We start from the raw sequence: 18,195 nt of genomic DNA, 5'->3' as shown, positions 1-18,195 counted from the left end.
TGTCTGGTCAGTCAGCCGTGTGTCTGAGCTGTTCCAGCCCCGTGCGATTTGAATCGCTTTCCCTTTGGTTCTGACCGCCGGACTTATTTCAGTAGCGATATAGACAAAACGAGACCAGTGGTTTGGTGCAAAGAAAACCAATGTTTTATTGAAATAAAGAATGAATTGCTATTCAGTGAAAATAATTATGAATACAGCACACTTTTCCTTAACGGGGAGGAGAAAAGACGGACACATCGAGGGAAAATTTACTAAAATGACAATTTAACAAAATTCCCCTTTAGTTCCCACCCCTTATATCTATCTAGGTTGCCTTGTAATGGGCCAGAAAGTTTATGCTCACCAGTCTACGATGTTGAAACGCCTGCTCCGTGCCCTGTGGTCTGCCTTGGATTTTTCACTGCCCGAAGTAGAGATACCCCAGTAATTCAAAAGTAACTGCGGATATTCCACTTCTTTGGGCGGGCTGTGATGATCCTCTTGAAGGCAGGGCACCGGAGGTGAGGCGGTAGAGAGAGAGAACGGCTTCCTGAGGGGCTACCTTTATACCCCATTGGGAGCCCTTATCTTCGCGCCCAAATCTGGACATATCTGGGTTACACAAAAGGGACCGATCTGGCCCCATTGACCATAATGGGTTTGAATGCAGCTATAATGCATTTCCCATTTGTTTAACTGGTTTGTGAATGGAGCTGTCCCAGTTTGAAATGTCCCGCTGGTTTCTTGAGCGCTAGGTAAACAATCCTTTGTCCTGTGGTTACAGCCCAACCGCAGCTTGATTGACAGCAACCACTTAAGCCCTTGAGTCAACACTGCTGAGGGATTGTGTAAACAGAGTCCGTTGTTCCGTGTTGAAACTTCCTAACCGCAGTTGATTGACAGCTTCAAGTACTTAAGTACTCAGAAGCTGTTTTTTTTTTCAATCCTTTCGTCAGATCCTCCTTTCATATTCATACAGGCTGTCTTTCTCTTTTGCCATGGGGCTGGCTACAGCCATCTTTGATGTCCTGGGTTTTTAAAGTACATTCCAACCAGGTTTTCTTTAATCAAATAATCTTCGGGGGCTGCCAAAATTTTGTGAACCTTACAGTCCACCCTTGGATACTAAAACTTGCTTGCAGTGTCCTATTAAAGGTGAGCAAAGATTTCTGACCCTCCCAAACAACCTTCCCTTATACTTATCTATATCTATCTCTGATCCCTCGACCTCTCCATCCCCCTTACTCAGAGAGAATCACAGTGCACGGTAGGCCTCTATCGAAAGAAAAACATGATTATTTACAATAATTCAAGCATGGAGGGGGTCCAATACCCTGCAACACTTGTGACATCATAGAGCTTTATCACGATACAACATCTTTAATGAGATTAACACCAAGCCAAAACATATTTGTTAAAAATACAAACGGAAGAAAACGAGCTTCCCTTTTTTTTAAAGAAAAACCAGCGAATCTGCCATCACTCATGATTAGTTACAATTCGGTCTTATTGACCTCCGAAAAGTCAAATTTACAGAATTTCCAAAACATCTTTCCCTTAAGGTGACAATTCGTATCCTCGGGCACTGGAGGGAGGCCTCCCCATACGTGAAGCCGGTCTCACTAGAATACTGGGTTCAATTGGATCCCAGTCATCCTGGCCAGCTCCCCTCGTGGGCATCTGCCTCCCGCCGACGCCTCCCGTCCTGGGCTAGGGGTGCTCCCTTCCCCGAGCATCCAAAGACACGATGGTCCTCCACACCTTTCGAAACTCTGAAAAAGACTTAAAAAAACATCTAGCCGGGTTTCCTGGCTCGGGGGAATGTGATCGGGTCCCGCGACCTCGGCTCACATGGACAACACTCCGGAATGGTTCCATACTTAAAACTTATACTTTAATACTTAAAACTACTGATTGCAATATAAAATTAAAATTAACACACTCTAACTTACTTGTGCACATTATTAAATTTAAACAAAGCTATATACAAGCGCCGCCCATCTCCAGGCGGCTAGCCTAATCTCTGTTAGGAATGTTGCAGGCTACTGCCTGCAGCGAAGCTGGACTGATCCCAACTTCTGGTCCCTCGCAGCTTATGGCTGCTGATTGGGGACCTCTGTCTTTTGGCTTCTCCCTGACTCGGGAGTCCGCCCTTTTTAACTGGAAAGCTGGTGACCATACTTTCCTGGGCTGGGGTACCCGAAGAGACCTCCTCGAGAGTGTCACTGGTGGGGCTACCCTGGCGAGTGGACCCTTAGCTCGGGCCACAGTCCTTGCTGGCTGGGGACCTTCTCCCTCAGGTCCCTCCCTTCCCAAACCTGGGCTGGGGATGGGCAATCCCTCGCCACCAGCTGCCGGTGGCTGAGAGTCTTCCCCTTTAGGTTTAAAACCTGGTTCAGGCTCCTCCCCGGAGTCCCATAAGAGAGGGGGAATCGCTCGGGCCCAGTGCTGGAGAACTTCTCCTTTCACGCACGCGACTGCGCCTGCGTGTGCAGTCTGTGTGAGTGTACCCGCTGCAGGCTGAGGATTTCTAACCTCAGGTTCAACCCCAGCTGCCCGTTTCCCTGCCTCCGGCTTAAACAATTTACATTGTTTAATGTAACTAGCAGCCTGCCAGTAACCCTTTTCTAAATTCTTTCTCCTTACCAGGACGGCCTTAAAGGCGGAATCTTGGGCTTGGACCTGCTTTTGGTCCGGGGTCAAAGCTAGCCACTGTGTGCCTCCCTTGTCCCAGGTTGCTGCTACCGGGCCTGCTCTACAGGGGTCCCAGAACTCTCCTTCCCTGTCCCCCTGCTTGGCCACCTCATTGGTCTTTTGGTTACCCTCCCATGTGGTATGGAGGGATCCTAAACCTATGGCCAAAGTTTTGGACCTTTCCCCAGCCTGCTCATTCCCTGTGGGTCCCAGTAAGCTAAATGGGACCTTGTTAGACCGGGGTGAATTGGTCAGGTCTTCCAAATGGACCACCGTGCTGGAAGCTCCAGTGTCCACCGAATATCTCCCCTGCACCGTCTTCACCCCCATCCTAACATAGGGCCTGCTCCCCTCAGCGTTTTTGCGGGGAGACAGGTGGACAGGCTGCGCTGGCTCTAGTTATTGCTGGGAGTGGGATGGGGCAGATGGGGTCAAAGCACTGGTGTTGGCGGATATTCTACCCTGGCTGGTCAGGAGGAGAGATCGTATAGACCCCAAGAGTGGCTCGATCGCAGCGGGAGGGATACCTGGCTCTGCCTTTTGGGCTGGGGCTGATGAATTCTTTCCCTTATTTTCCTTCCGGGGATTTTTACAATCCTTGCACCAGTGGCCGTTCTTCCCACACCCGTAACAGTTTAACTTAGTCTGGGAGGGATGGTTCCCCTCCTGGTGCCACTCTTTCTTATTCGGGCCCCCAGGTTTAACCTCATGGACTTTTCCCTTGGGTTGGTGCATCTCGGTACCCCTCATGTTTCTAAATGCTACTGTGAGCCAGCAGATCACTGCTTCTTTGGTGGTCTGGGGGTTTCGGGGGTCAAACCAAGCCGTGGCCTGGGCTTGGATCTGGTGTAGGCTGTTTGTCATAAGACAACGGAGCCAGTGAGTCAATTGGGCTCGGTTCAGTGCTGCCCACCCTGGCATTCCCGGGCATGCACTCCGGTAGACTGGCCATAGCCTGTCTGGGAATGCCTGCGGGGACTCCCCTGGGAGCTGTACTGTTCTTTCTACCCAGGCGAACGGACTACCATCATTGAGTCCCATGGCCTCCAATATCTCGTTCCTCAAATCCTCGTATTATTTCTGCCCCCTTTTGCATTTGCCAGTTAGGGACTGGAGGAGGTCACCTCCCAGGGAAAACAGCAGCATTTTAGCTAGCTCTGCGTCATCGCAGTCATTAACACAAGCTGATTGTTCTATCTCCCTGAAATGCAGAGAGGGGTCTCCCTTTTTAGTGAGATTGGGGATATGGCTAACCATGGCCCTGAGCTGTTGGGTGCCATACGGCACCACAAACTGATTCTGGATGGCCCCTAGGTCATCGTCATCAATGGGCGGACCGTACCTCCGTTGTTGGAGGGGGTACACTGGTCCTGGTCCCGGCCTATCTAGCGGGGCCTGCTGTGCTTCCTCTACCACCTCATCCTCCACCCCCCTTGCTGCCAGAGCTCCTGAAAGCTCGGAGCTATGGGTGGCGGTCGTGGGACCTCTGATTCCCTAACCAACTTTGTTCTGGGTGTTGCCTGTGGGACGGTTCTATTTGGGTTGCCGGTAAAGTCCGACTGGCCTATCTTTGGGCTGATAAGACATATCATCCCCTTTGCCCTCTTTAAAGCCATATTCAAGCTTTCTATCTCTTCCCTACAGGGGCCATGATCTGCTTCCTTGAACCGTTGGTCGCAGGCCAGCTTATACACTGCCTTTACCTCCCTAACATTTTCCTCCTGCTCTCTTACTTCTTTTATGAGGCGGGCGTTCTCCTCCCGCACCCTCATCTCATTACTCTTGGCCTCTGTAACTAGGCACTTCAGGTACTCTAACTCGTGCCTCATGTGGCTTTTGCCCTCACTAAACTGGTCCACCAGGCGCTCTATCTTGGCCTGGTATTCTTCAATCTCCATTTCCTTATCCCAACTCTCTGCTTTAACTCCCCTAAGCTTGCGGTACCTAACCACAAACAGATCAGTGGTGTGATAAAAAGAAAACCAATAACTGCTGCTCTCTCCAGACCCAGATCACCGTCTGCTACATCGCATACTGTCACCGATGGTCCTGCCACGGTCGCCATTCTGTAGGGGGTTTGGTTTGGGGTTTTTGCCTGGTCAGTCAGCCGTGTGTCTGAGCTGTTCCAGCCCCATGCGGTTCGAATCACTTCCCCTTTGGTTCTGACCGCCGGACTTATTTCAGTAGCGATATAGACAAAGCGAGACCAGTGGTTTGGTGCAAAGAAAACCAATGTTTTATTGAAATAAAGAATGAATTGCTATTCAGTGAAAATATTTATGAATACAGCACACTTTTACTTAATGGGGAGGAGAAAAGACGGACACATCGAGGGAAAATGGACTAAAATGACAATTTAACAAAATTCCCCTTTAGTTCCCACCCCTTATACCTATCTAGGTTGCCTTGCCAGCTCCCTAACACTACACACTGCCCTGGAACACCTAGACAGGAGGAATACTTACATCAGACTGTTGTTCATTGACTACAGCTCTGCATTTAATACTATTATTCCCTCAAAGCTGGTCCTGAAACTGAGGGACCTAGGCCTGGGCACCCCCATCTGCAATTGGATTCTGGATTTCCTGACTGGTAGGCCTCAAGTGGTGAAAATAGGGAACAACACCTCATCCACTCTGGTCCTCTACACCGGAGCACCACAAGGCTGCTGCCTCAGTCCTTGGCTGTACTCTCTGTTTACACATGACTGTACAGCCATACACAGCAACAACTGGATTATCAAGTTTGCCGACGACACCACAGTAATTGACCTGATAAGCAACGATGACGAGACGGAGTACAGAGATGAGATAGTCCAGCTGATGAGATGGTGCAATGACAACAACCTTGCCCTGAACGTTGGCAAGACTAAGGAGCTCATCGTGGACTTCAGAAGCCACCGAGGGAACCATCGCCCCATCAGCATAGATGGGACACCAGTGGAAGTCGTCAGTTGCTTCCGATTCCTGGGACTGCAGATCTCTGATGACCTGGCCTGGAACCATAATACTGATGCTATGCTGAAGAAGGCACACCAGCGCCTCTACCCTCTATGGTGCCTGAGGAAATGCGGCATAAGCACACAGTGGCTTGTGAACTTTTACTGTGGCACCATAGAGAGTGTCCTGATGAGTGGTGTCAATGTGTGGTATGGTAACACCACTGCACAGAACAAGAAAGCCATCCAGAGAGTTGTGAATACGGCAGAAAAGATCATCAAGTGTGCACTTCCGTCCATCGAGGAGATCTTCCAGACCAGGTGCCAGAACAAGGCCTGCTCCATCATCCAGGACCCCAATCACCCTGGGCACAAACTGTTCTCCCTCCTGCGGTCCGGACGTCGGTACCGCAGCATCCGAACCAGGACCAGCAGGTTTAAGAACAGTTTCTATCCACAGGCAGTGCGCCTACTGAACTGCTAACCGCACTGCCCCATATATTATAGTTATATGTTTATGTAAATATATATTTTATACTTATATTACCATATATTTATCATATTACATTATTATTATTTCCAATGGTAATTGAGGCTTTTTTGCACTATTCATCATATCCTGCAACTTGGACTGTTATTGTTATACTTTCTGCTTATTTGCTTATTGTTTTTATTTATACTTGTTTTTATTTTTTGCTTTTATATTTCTATGCTTGTATTGTGGGAGTGAGTGGGGAGTAAGCATTCCATTGTACCAGTTACATATGGCAATAAAATGATCTTGAATCTTGTAATGGGCCAGAAAGTTTATGCTCACCAGTCTACGATGTTGAAACGCCTGCTCCATGCCCTGCAGTCTGCCTTGGATTTTTCACCGCCCGAAGTAGAGATACCCCAGTAATTCAAAAGTAACTGCAGATATTCCACTTCTTTGGGCGGGCTGTGATGATCCTCTTGAAGGCAGGGCACCAGATGTGAGGTGGTAGTGAGAGAGAATGGCTTCCTGAGGGGCTACCTTTATACCCCATTGGGAGCCCTTATCTTCGCGCCCAAATCTGGACGTATCTGGGTTACACAAAAGGGACCGATCTGGCCCCATTGACTGTAATGGGTTTGAATGTGGCTATAATGCATTTCCCATTTGTTTAACTGGTTTGTGAATGGAGCTGTCCCAGTTTGAAATGTCCCACTGGTTTCTTGAGTGCTAGGTAAACAATCCTTTGTCCTGTGGTTACAGCCCAACTGCAACTTGATTGACAGCAACCACTTAAGCCCTTGAGTCAACACTGCCGAGGGCTTGTGTAAACAGAGTCCTTTGTTCCGTGTTGAAACTTCCTAACCGCAGTTGATTGACAGCTTCAAGTACTTAAGTACTCAGAAGCTGGGGTTTTTTTCAATCCTTTCGTCAGCCAATGCTGGGAGATCCTCCTTTCATATTCATATAGGCTGTCTTTTCCTTTTGCCATGGGGCCGGCTACAGCCATGTTTGATGTCCTGTGTTTTTAAAGTACATTCCAACCAGGTTTTCTTTAATCAAATAATCTTCGGGGGCTGCCAAAATTTTGTGAACCTTACAAGGGTGCAGAAAAGATTTACAAGAATAGTTCCAGGGAAGAGGGACTTCAGTTACATGAATAGACTGGAGAATCTGGGGTTGTTCTACTTAGAGCAGAGAAGGTCGAGAGGAGATTTGATACAAGTGTTCACAATCATGAGGGGTCCAGACAGACTAGTTAGAGAGAAACTGTTCCCATTGGTGGAAGGGTCAAGAATTAGAGGACACAGATTTAAGGTGATTGGCAGACGAGCCAAAGGCAACATGAGGAAGCAGCGAGTGGTTAGGATCTGGAAAGCACTGCCTGAAAGGGTGATGGAAGCAGATTCAATCGTGGCTTTCAAAATGGAATTGGATAAGTACCTGGAGGAAAAAAAATTGCAGGGCTATGGGGAAAGGGCGGGGGTTGGGAGTAGCTGAAGTGCTCTTGCAGAGAAGCGGCACAGGCTCGATGGGCCAAATGGCTTCCTTCTGTGCTATAACCATTCTATGAAATGTAGTGCCAGAGGAGGACTGAATGCAATTCTCATTGTAATGAATGTTCTGTATCTTGAAGGTCAACTATATAGCAGTTTACCTGTCACCATCACCAAGCAATATGCTGCCCTTGTTGCTGATTGCAATGGGCAGGAGAAACATACCACATGTGTGCAATGCATTAACTTGCAATAAAGTGCGGTTTACCCTTAATTATCTATTATACCAGCAATAACACATTAAAAACAACTTAATGCATGGCTTTAGTGCACTAATATGCAGACACCACTTACCTTCAACAATTGCCACAATGCAAAGCAGTCGGGAAATGTGCGGTACTCCGCACTCCCAATATTAATATTCAGTAACCTCTAAATAATGCAGGTATTATAGGTTACACCAATTGTAATTCTCAGGTTTATATGTCCAGATCACCAGAATGTAATCAATCTCCCTTTTACTTGTCATGGAGCCATATTGCTAAGCGTGATCAGCACATTTTATATAACATATATTAGAATTATCCCTTCCAGCTCTTTTATGAATGCTGTAAGTAGCAGCTTTTAGAACAGACTTCGATATGACTAATCAGTGCCTCACAGACAGCTCTTTCTTTTTAATATTACTGTTGCATTCCTTGCTCAAACTAATTGTTAATCCAGCTAACTAACTTGCCATTAACACCATGAGCCTTAATCTCCTCTAAATACATTACACGCAGAGCTTTATCTGAAATTCTGGTAAATGACGTTAGCAGAGCTTGCTGTTTCCTTGCCTGTAACTTGGAACATTAAATATATCATTGAATACTGAAATATGAGACAGTGCAATTACAATAAAGACATTAAATAAACAGCTTGTAATACTATCATTTTTATGGAAGTAAATGCCTCTGTGGTGGAGAATATAAGATATATTAGAGATTTTCTTTAACAAATAGTTGTAAGAACAGGCTTTTGGTTCTAAAACTGATTAAATAAACTTTTACCTTTCATCCCCATTCTTTGATGGCCCATTTCTAGATGTAGATTATTTTTGAAGTAAGAAGTTGTAATGGCAAGAGATGGTATTTGTTTTTGCCAAATGGAGAATATTTCATTCAGTTTATGAAAAGGTGGGGAAGCATGAAATGATGAAATGTCATCAACCCATCAAGCCTGTTTAACAAGACAAGTACTATATCATGGATTCGATCCCGTCCATTTAATCTCTTGAGGGCAAGCCCCAAGAGCTGCTGAATCAAAGTCCAGAATATTTATTCATCCTCTACAATTCAATCATTCTACAGTGAATGGCTGATTGTTGATGTTTAACTGTTTGCACACCAGTCCCTCAACACATCATATAAAATTATTCATCTTTAATAATCTGGAATAATGGACTCTGAAATAAAATATGATGCTTTCTTGTGGATTAATTACTGCACATTCATTATGAAATGGACTGAGACTTCTAGAACTCCTAATATATGTAACGATCAGAAAGAGGAAAAATTAGCACTACTCCTTAACTCGATACATTGAAGATGAGCAATGCATCTTTGCCTCAGAGTTGAGTCTTCAAGCTTGCTATTATTTTACACTGCAAATCTTCAATAAGATTCTGTGCTATATACAGTAATATGAATATCAGACAAAAGGGCCTCATGATGCAAGAACAAGGTGAAGTGTAAGTTTGATCAATTAATTAATAATCTATTTTTTCAGGGCCATGAATCAGATAATCTGAATTTTTCATAAAGTGTTAATTATAATAGATGACAGGATAATGTTATAAATATGTCAAAAGAATTTAAAAGCTATTCAAATTAGTTGTCATTTTTTAAATTAAAGCATTCCAATAGCATTTTAATGCTAAAAAATTGCATTGAATTCACAAAAATAAAAATACTTTTATAAGGTAATTGCAACTTCATTCATCGAAAACTGTACTAATGGTGGATATGTTTCAAAGAATAAAGCATTCAGAAGCACTTGCTCTTCAAAAAATAATAGATACTAAAATTTAGTTCAATATCCTACAGAAGGAAAGTATCCATTTTCAGCCAATACATCAGTGTTCATCATTTATCATAAAAATTCATCAATATGGGTGGTGGATAAGTAATGTCCTTGAGTGAATGCTCACAAGGACTAGTTCGTTCTGGTTTAAATAGTGAAGATGCATTCCAGATTAAAATAGATTTCTGTTTATTTCTCATTAACACTTTCATATTAAAACTTAAAAATTTTCAAATAATGCGGATACATTAATGGAACCATGGGGGAAAATGACCTCTAAACATTATTTGTAGTGAAATCATAAACACCTTTTTTACCTATTTACAATTTTGTTGCAAATGAGGAAGTGAAATATTTGTTCTTTCAACTGGGAAAATGAAATGAGGGATTTTTCCTCATCCTTGGTGTCATTGTGGTGAAATTATGCTGCACTATCTCTATTGGTTTTAATGTCCTGTCTAAATTAGAGTGCTTAAAACTGCAAACAGTACACCAATTGTGAACTGGATTGCCCACAAATTTAACTTCTTTCCTCGTATACTCTATGCTTCTGTTTATAAAACAATTGGCCTTTTTATGGTTTTATCTACCTACACTTGTACTTTGAAGGAATTATGAATTTGCACTTCCAGATCTCTCTCTTTCTCCAAACTCTTCAGCATCTTTACACTGTGTGTATACTCCCATTCCTTGATTTTCATCCCAAAAATGCATCATCTCACACTTCTGCAACTTAAATTCCATCTGCCGCCTGTTTGCCTATTCCATTAACTGGGGAGCTGATGACAACCTACACGTGGTCTCCCTGTGTGTGCTAGTTCACCGAGAACCTGCCAGCTAATATCATCAAGAAGACGACCGAATGCAGTCTCCCGGTCTGGAAAGCATGGAATGTGTCAACCAAAGGTCCCTTTCAGGACCAACCAACCAAGATAATTGGCCCAGCACTCCACATTTATCAACTCAATGTTGAAGGCCTATCTAGAGCGAAGTGTGAGGTGTTGTCAAGGGAACTTAGAATGCAAATGATCTTGCTCTCCAAGGAACCCACCTACCTGAACCCAACCCATACTGAATGCAGATCCATGGATTCCACATGATGGCATGCCAATACCATGCAAAATACAGTACGGCCACTTACATCCGGGCCAATCTAATTACCGAAGCTGAAGAAATCTCGCCGGCAGACAGCTCACCATTTTCCATCGCAATCAGAGTAGGCAAGTTGACCATCATGAACGTCTACAAGCTGCCGACAAAGACATGGCCAACCATCGCCCTACATACCGCTAACCACCCAACTATCTACATCGGCGCTTTCAAAAGCCACCATTACATGTGGGGCTACCAAAAAGTAGATCGAGCGGGCAAACAACTAGAAGACTGGGTGCTGACCTTCGATATCCATCTCGTCTATGATGCAAACAGCCAGGCACTGTTTTTTCTGCCTGTTGGCGGAAGGAATAATCACCGGAACCCTGTTTCACAACCGGTGACAACAAAGCTCAGCCACTCACCTGCTCCTGGAAGATTCTTAAGAACATGCCCCGCTCACAACGCCGACCCAGCATCGTACATGTAGACATTGAGGTGCCGATAGTCGCCTCAGTCCCGAAACCAGGATAGAACTTCCGTAAGGCTTCATGGCCCACCTCACAAGCATTATTAAGGACACAATCCAGAGAATACCGGCATCCCCAAACAGCTACGGCCGTTTTGCTCAACTGCTGAAAGTGGGGGCCGCCAGAAGCATCCCACGCGGCAACAGGAAAGAATATATGCCATGCTGGTCCAAGGAGAGTGAGAGACTGCTGGCACATTTCAATGCCACTCAAGACCCGGATACAGCAACAGCACTTATGGATTCCCTAGATGAAGGCAGACTAGCGCGATGGTGAGAAACCACCAAAAACCTGGATTTCTCACATTCCAGCAGGAAACCCTGGAACTTGCTTTGCCAGCTTACCACCGTCTCACTGCCCCCATGTGAGGCACCAAAGGAGAGTGCAGATGCCATTGCGGCTTGCTTCCTAACCGACTCAAAAGGTAATGACTGCCACCGAAAGCAAACGCAGAATGAAAAAGCTGCTCAAGCTCTCTGCACAAAGCTGCTCTGCACACCACCTTTTCGGCGACCTTCCGCACTGAAGAGGTGGACACAGCGCTGACAACTACCAATTCTGGGAAGGCTGCTGGGATCAATGGCATCCACCCAGAATTTCTCAAGAACCAGGGCCCAAATAGATGGATGTGGCTTGCCAAACTTGCCTCCAACATCCTTGACACTGGGATAATTCCAGAAGTTTGGTGCCATTCCAAAGTCGTTGCCATCCTAAAGCAAGGAAAACCAGCCAATGATCCCAAAAGCTACCACCACATCTCCCCACTGTCTATGGTCTACAAGGTGGTCAAGCAGCTGGTTCTTAACCGCATAAAACCGGCCTTAGAAGCCGCCCTCTCAAACGAACAGGCGGGCTTCAGAGAGGGAAGAAGCTGCTCTGACCTGGTCCTTGCACTCACTACCAACATTGAAGCAGGGTTCCAGAAGCAACTGAAGACTGGAACTGCCTTCATAGATTTGTCATCGGCATATAACACTGTCTGGCGCAAGTGTCTGCTACTGAAACTTTCAATAATCATCCAATGCCGCAAGACTCACAGGCTTAACGACACCCTAATGAACAACCATAAGTTCTGCGTCTATCTTGGTGACAAGACCAGCCGATCACAGATGCTCAACAACGGTCTGCCACAGGGGTCGGTGCTCGGACCAGGTTTTTTCAGCATCTGTAGGGCAGACATGCCCTGCACCAAATCCTGGAAGTTTGCATATGCCGATGACATAACATTGCTGATGCAGGCTTCAACGCTAGAGGAAACAAGTAGGACACTAACAAATGACCTGGACGTACTGGAACGCTATATCAGCCTCTGCCCCAATCCAGAGAAGCCAGTTCTGTCAGTGTTCCATCTGAACAACAATGCCGCCAGGAAAGAACTCAATGTTTTCTTCTGCGGAAGGCGACTTACCCATGAACCACCCCAAAGATACCTGGGCGTCACCCTGGACAGGACTCTTACCTATCGGTCTCACCTCACCAACATTGGCCAAAACGTAAAAACCAGGTTGAACCTTGTCCGGAAACTCACTGGACTGTCATGGAGGAGCACAGCCAAAACATTTCATACCGCAACAGTGGCTCTAGTCTACTCTGCTATAGAATACTGCTCTGCCTCATGGTCCTGCAGTCACTACACAAAGGTCATGGACATGCAGCTAAACCTAGGACAGTGTCAGGGATGCTCACCGTGCTTCGTGAGATAGAAAAAATCATGAGCAACATTGACCTTCCCATTCACGGAGACTTGAAAAACCCACCACAAAAGTGCTTACAATCACGACAGCAATTCCGGGAAAAACAGCCAATATTCATGCAGCTGGAATCGACGCATTATCCAGATGGACAGAATCATGGGACGCATGCAACATAAAGAACTAACACCTTATCACTGACCCAACAGCAGAGATCCCTAGCTTCGACCTCACTCAAAGACAGTGGACAGCGCTCAACCAAATCTGCACAGGCCATGGACGATGCGGCCCCCTGCTCCACAAATGGAAGATGAGGGACGCCCCAAAGTGCGACTGTGGCCATGAGTCCCAGATCATAGGACACGTAACAACAACCTGCCCACTAAGATCTGTTGCAGAAAGCACCTCATTTCTTCACTCGGCATCTCAGGAGGGCATCGAATGGATAGCCAAACTAGACATCCCATCCCACTGTCTTTGTATCTCAGTCGAGGAATAGAGGTTGTTTGCGCTCAGCCAAAGTAGCCAGAGGATATTCCAAGGAGGTGACACTGCAGATGGATTTCAGCTTGAATACTCACAAGATCAGTAGAGCTGAAAAATGTGCCCCAAAACCTCAAAGCACTAAGTTGTGGCATCTGAAACTCAGCCATGTTGCAGGACCGCTTTTATGCTGCTCAAGCAGCTGTCAACAATTCAGGTCCTTGTTAAACCTGGCACAATACAGCTGGCGCATTTGCCTGATGATGGGCAATACACAGAAAAAGCTGCAAAATCGCAACAGGCAGTTAAAATAAGATTAGCAAAGCAGTTAACAAGCTGTTAACTGCCTTAAGTGCCTCTCCCGCCGTTTGGTGTCGGGTCAGATCGGGACTCGCTGACCCAACACTTGCCAAAGTAGCGTGGAGGTGGGATGGTGGCAGGTTCGCAACCCGCCGTCAATTATTTAGATATTCACTATCGACCCGCCTCCTAACCTGCCCTCTGAGTGCCGGCAAATTTGCGACCAAATCCATGCTGCTACATTACCACCTTACTTTTGTATCAAGCATCCTGTGAAACACCTTATTGAATGCTTTTTGAAAAGCCAAATACACTGGATGTACAGAATTTCCTTTACCTATACACTCAGCAACTTATTCTAAAACCTGTGTTAAATTTATCAATGCAATTTGCCTTTATTAATTCCATGCTCACTGCCTTTGATTATCTCATGCATCTCTAAATGCTTGCTAATTTGATCTTGTATTATGGATTCTAAGAGTTTGCCACAACTAACATTATACTAACTAGTCTATGGTTATCCCAATTTATCATTCAAACTTACATATCGTGACCGCTCTTACTTACTACAGGGCCGACGATCACAATAGGTTCGACGAGATCTTTGGAAAGAACTGTAGGATCGATTCCTCCTCCCCACGATAAAAATATTGGACTATGAAATATAAAAACCCAGAACCGCAGAGCCCGCAAAAAGGGCTCGGCAATAAAGGGTTAATTCAAACATTGCAGCCAAAACTACGAATCTAAAATCTGAACACGAACAGCCACATATTCATGTACTTTAAGGGGTTACATTGTCCAACTTAGACCATGGCCCCCGAATAAACAGTTTCAGTGCAGGCCTAGACAATGGGCCGGGCCTTGAACCTTTTGAATACGAATGCTAACAGAAACCAACAACTTTGCATATGCAGTCACTTTGGGAAGGTTGCATTGTCAGAAAGATATCTCAAATCAATGGACAATACCAGGGACAGTTCACACATTTTGAAATGAATCGTATGCTCAGGAGGGGGCCAGGAAATACTGAAAGTTGGTTTTGGTTTAAAGTAAGAGCACTTCGAAGACAGCGCTGTGGGAAGCCAATGGCAGAACAGCGAACAGAAAGATTCGGGCCTACAATCAACTCCAAGAGACAGCCGATCGGGAGTGGTGATTGTATGTTTCAGTCAAATCATAGTGGGGGCTTTATGATTGAGTCTGAGTAAGTTTGTGAGTTTCGGTCAGATCACAATAAGGGTTTTGTGATTGAGTCTGGGTAACTTTATATGTAATAGTCAAATCGCGGACAAGTTTAACTGTGTCATATCGATGCAAATGACCCTTGCGTAGGTTTGTATTTTGGGGTTGTTAGCCTGATATAAATCATAGGGATTTATACTGGGGAAGTAATTGTGTGTGTGTGTGTGTTCAATAAAGGAACGAATCAAAGGTTGAGCCAAAACCCTGTACCGTGTGTATTTTGTTCTTATAAATCCTGACATCCAAGAACTGTGTGTAACAGGGGACCAGTATCGGAGAAAACCCCTTACAGAACTTCTCTGCATATCTAAGGAGGATTGAAAAATTATTTCCAAAGCCTTTGCTATCTTCTATCTGACTTTGTTCAATAACCTAGGCAACATGCCATCGGATCCCGGTGGCTTATCAGGGACGATTTTGCGGGCCCCCATTGCCCATGCACTAATGACGTGGAGTGCACTGGAAGGGCTGCCTGCTTGGAAATGTTCTGGTGTGACTGCATCTTTTGTGCTGGTTAATTTGCATTGGGGAGTCTTGTGGCATTTGGAATGTGGCACACCTCGTTTAACAACATTGTTGTACTTAGTCGGCCTCTGTAGCTATTTAGCAACATTTGTCTGCACTTTAATAGTGGTAAAGAAAATTGAAGGCCTCATCCCTGGCCTCCTTCTCTAAGTACCTCTTCTCATTAATATGCAATCTCATTTTTATCATTAGCCTGTCCATAGCCAACAAGCCAGTATTATTATATAAGTGACTGCTAGCTGAACCTTTGAATAATTATTTGGAAATTTCAATAATGACTGTCTTTAATCAAATGTCATGGACATTTGTGCTAGAAATTCATCGTTATTTTATGGCATGAGGTAAATGACCAATTACTATTACTTTAATAGGAGTTTATTTCACATTTTTGTATGTATATTGACTTTGGAGTGTTTCTTTATTGCTGCTGGTGACCATGGTTACCATCGTTATATACATTAATGTTCACATGCCTGGGAGTACTCATTATTCATATATCCGGCAAGCTCTTCAAAAGGGTGGGAAGAGTTGATGGCTGGCTATTCGGAGCTATGGACTATATATTGCAACTGCTTCAAGAGAATGGGTGAGGTGAATTTACTCTATGTGTGTAAGGCACTGTGCTCTTGTAGTCCTATTGCTCAAACCTGTGAAATGTTGTTACTCTTAAGTGCCCTCTAAAGTGGCCTAGCAAGCCATTCAGTTGTACAAGGGCAACTACGGATGGGCAATAAATGATGGCCTTGCTAGCAACGCTCACATCACAGAATGAATAAAAGCTCCACAGTTTCTCCTCCCAATCCCATATGGTTACCTCTGTTATATTCCATGACTCCATCATTGGTTCTCTTCTATTCATCAGTTAGATGCTCTCCTACAGAGGCATCATCCACAAGCACATGGTCAGTTTCCCTATACGTAAAGATGACATCTAACTCCACTTCAATGTCACCATCACTGAAGCCAATTTTGCTGTACTTTCTAACTGCCTGTCTTACACAGATGAATTACAGAAATGGAATCATAGATGTATGAAACCCATTTGTCTTCTTTTGGTCTTTTCTACTTGCACTCCCACCTTTAAGGGTTCAAGTCTCTGCATCATTGGATCGCTCTGATCCTCCACTTTGTTAAGAATCTGAACATTTACAGTACACATTCTTTTACTTTTCCTTATCTCAAAAAGTAGAACGTGACATTTTCTTCTGCATTGAACTACATCTGCCACCTATCTGCTCTCTCCCCGTACCTGCCTATGTCCTCCTGCAATCATTTATATTCTTCTGCATAGTTTGTTGTGTCCCCTAATTTGATGTCATCAGTCCACTTCAATATCATTTGTCTTGTGTCACTGTTCAAATTATTATTTATATAAATGGAAAACAAAACAGAAGTCCCAGCACAAATCCTTGGGGCACACACTACCCACATGCTGCCAATCTGAAAGATATCTATTTACAATGCTTTTTAATTTCCATTCCCTACTTACGTGGTGCCTTACTAAATTCCTGCTGAAAATCCATTTGTGTAGCATCCACCAGATTTCCTTTATCTATGTACTTTGGGCTAGATTTTCAGTCGCTTGCGCCAGCAGTTAGCGCCTTAAGAGAAGTGATTTTCGGGCGCTATGCGTGTAGCGCCCGGGAGCAGCGCAGTTTGCGCCCCGCCCCAAATTAAGTTGCCCGTTAGCGCCGGCGCAAAGTTTAGCGCCCGCCCGGATGCGCGCGCAGAAAATGACGTCACATCCTCGTGCAACGCCCTTTGTGCGCCCCGATTCCAAACTTCAGTCGGACCACCCCATTGTGCGGCTGGCGGCCGGAGCGTTTGGAAAAAGGAACGCAACACAACCAGCGCGGGCCCCGGGGGGCGCAAATTAAAGGGGACGTACTCTCCAGTATAAAGGCCAGCCTTTTTTCAGAAAACACTCTTGTGCAACGCATTTCTGGAGACACAACAAGGAGGATAGCTAACTGGTTTCAAGCAGCAAGAGCCAGGTATTTTTGGACTCAGGCCAGAGCGCTGCAAGTGGCCTTTTGGAAATTATCGTGTTTGCCAGGATTTGATGGGGGTTGCATGGGGTGCCAACGCGGAGCTGCAGCTCCATGTCCGTAGGGCTCGCAGACGCATTGTGAGAGGGGCAGCCCTGGCTAGAGGCAGAGGGGGCTACAGGCATCGGCCACGTAGGCCTTACCCAGTCAGGCTATACCACCAGCAGCGCTCCTACCTAAACATGAGTGCCGCGCGATGTGTTAGAAGGCTCCGATTCCGAAAGGAGGTGATTGCAGAGATCTGCCACCTGCTTCGCCGAGATCTGCGGCCAAAGCTCAGGTGCAGGACGTCTCTGTCGGTGGAAGTGAAGGTGACGGTGGCATTGAACTTCTATGCCACCGGCTCCTTCCAATACGCTGCTGGGGACATAGCAAACATCTCCCAGTACGGCGCGCATCGCTGCATCCGCCAGGTGACCGAAGCACTGTTCAGAAGGAGAAGCCAATTCATCTCCTTCCCCATGGCCCTGGAGAGCCAGCATCAGCGCGCATTGGGATTTTCCAGACTCGGGCAATTCCCCTTGGTGCAGGGCGCCATTGACTGTACGCATGTGGCTTTGCGGGCCCCTCTGGAGCATGGCGAGCAGTATCGCAACAGGAAGGGCTACCATTCTCTGAATGTGCAGCTGGTCTGTGAC

This window comes from Somniosus microcephalus, chromosome 7 (assembly GCF_052327205.1).
Source record: "Somniosus microcephalus isolate GS21.2 chromosome 7, FLI_Smic_1.0, whole genome shotgun sequence".
Classification (NCBI taxonomy): Eukaryota; Metazoa; Chordata; class Chondrichthyes; order Squaliformes; family Somniosidae; genus Somniosus; species Somniosus microcephalus.
The sequence above is the reverse complement of the archived record's forward strand: the minus strand, read 5'-3'. Positions refer to the sequence as shown.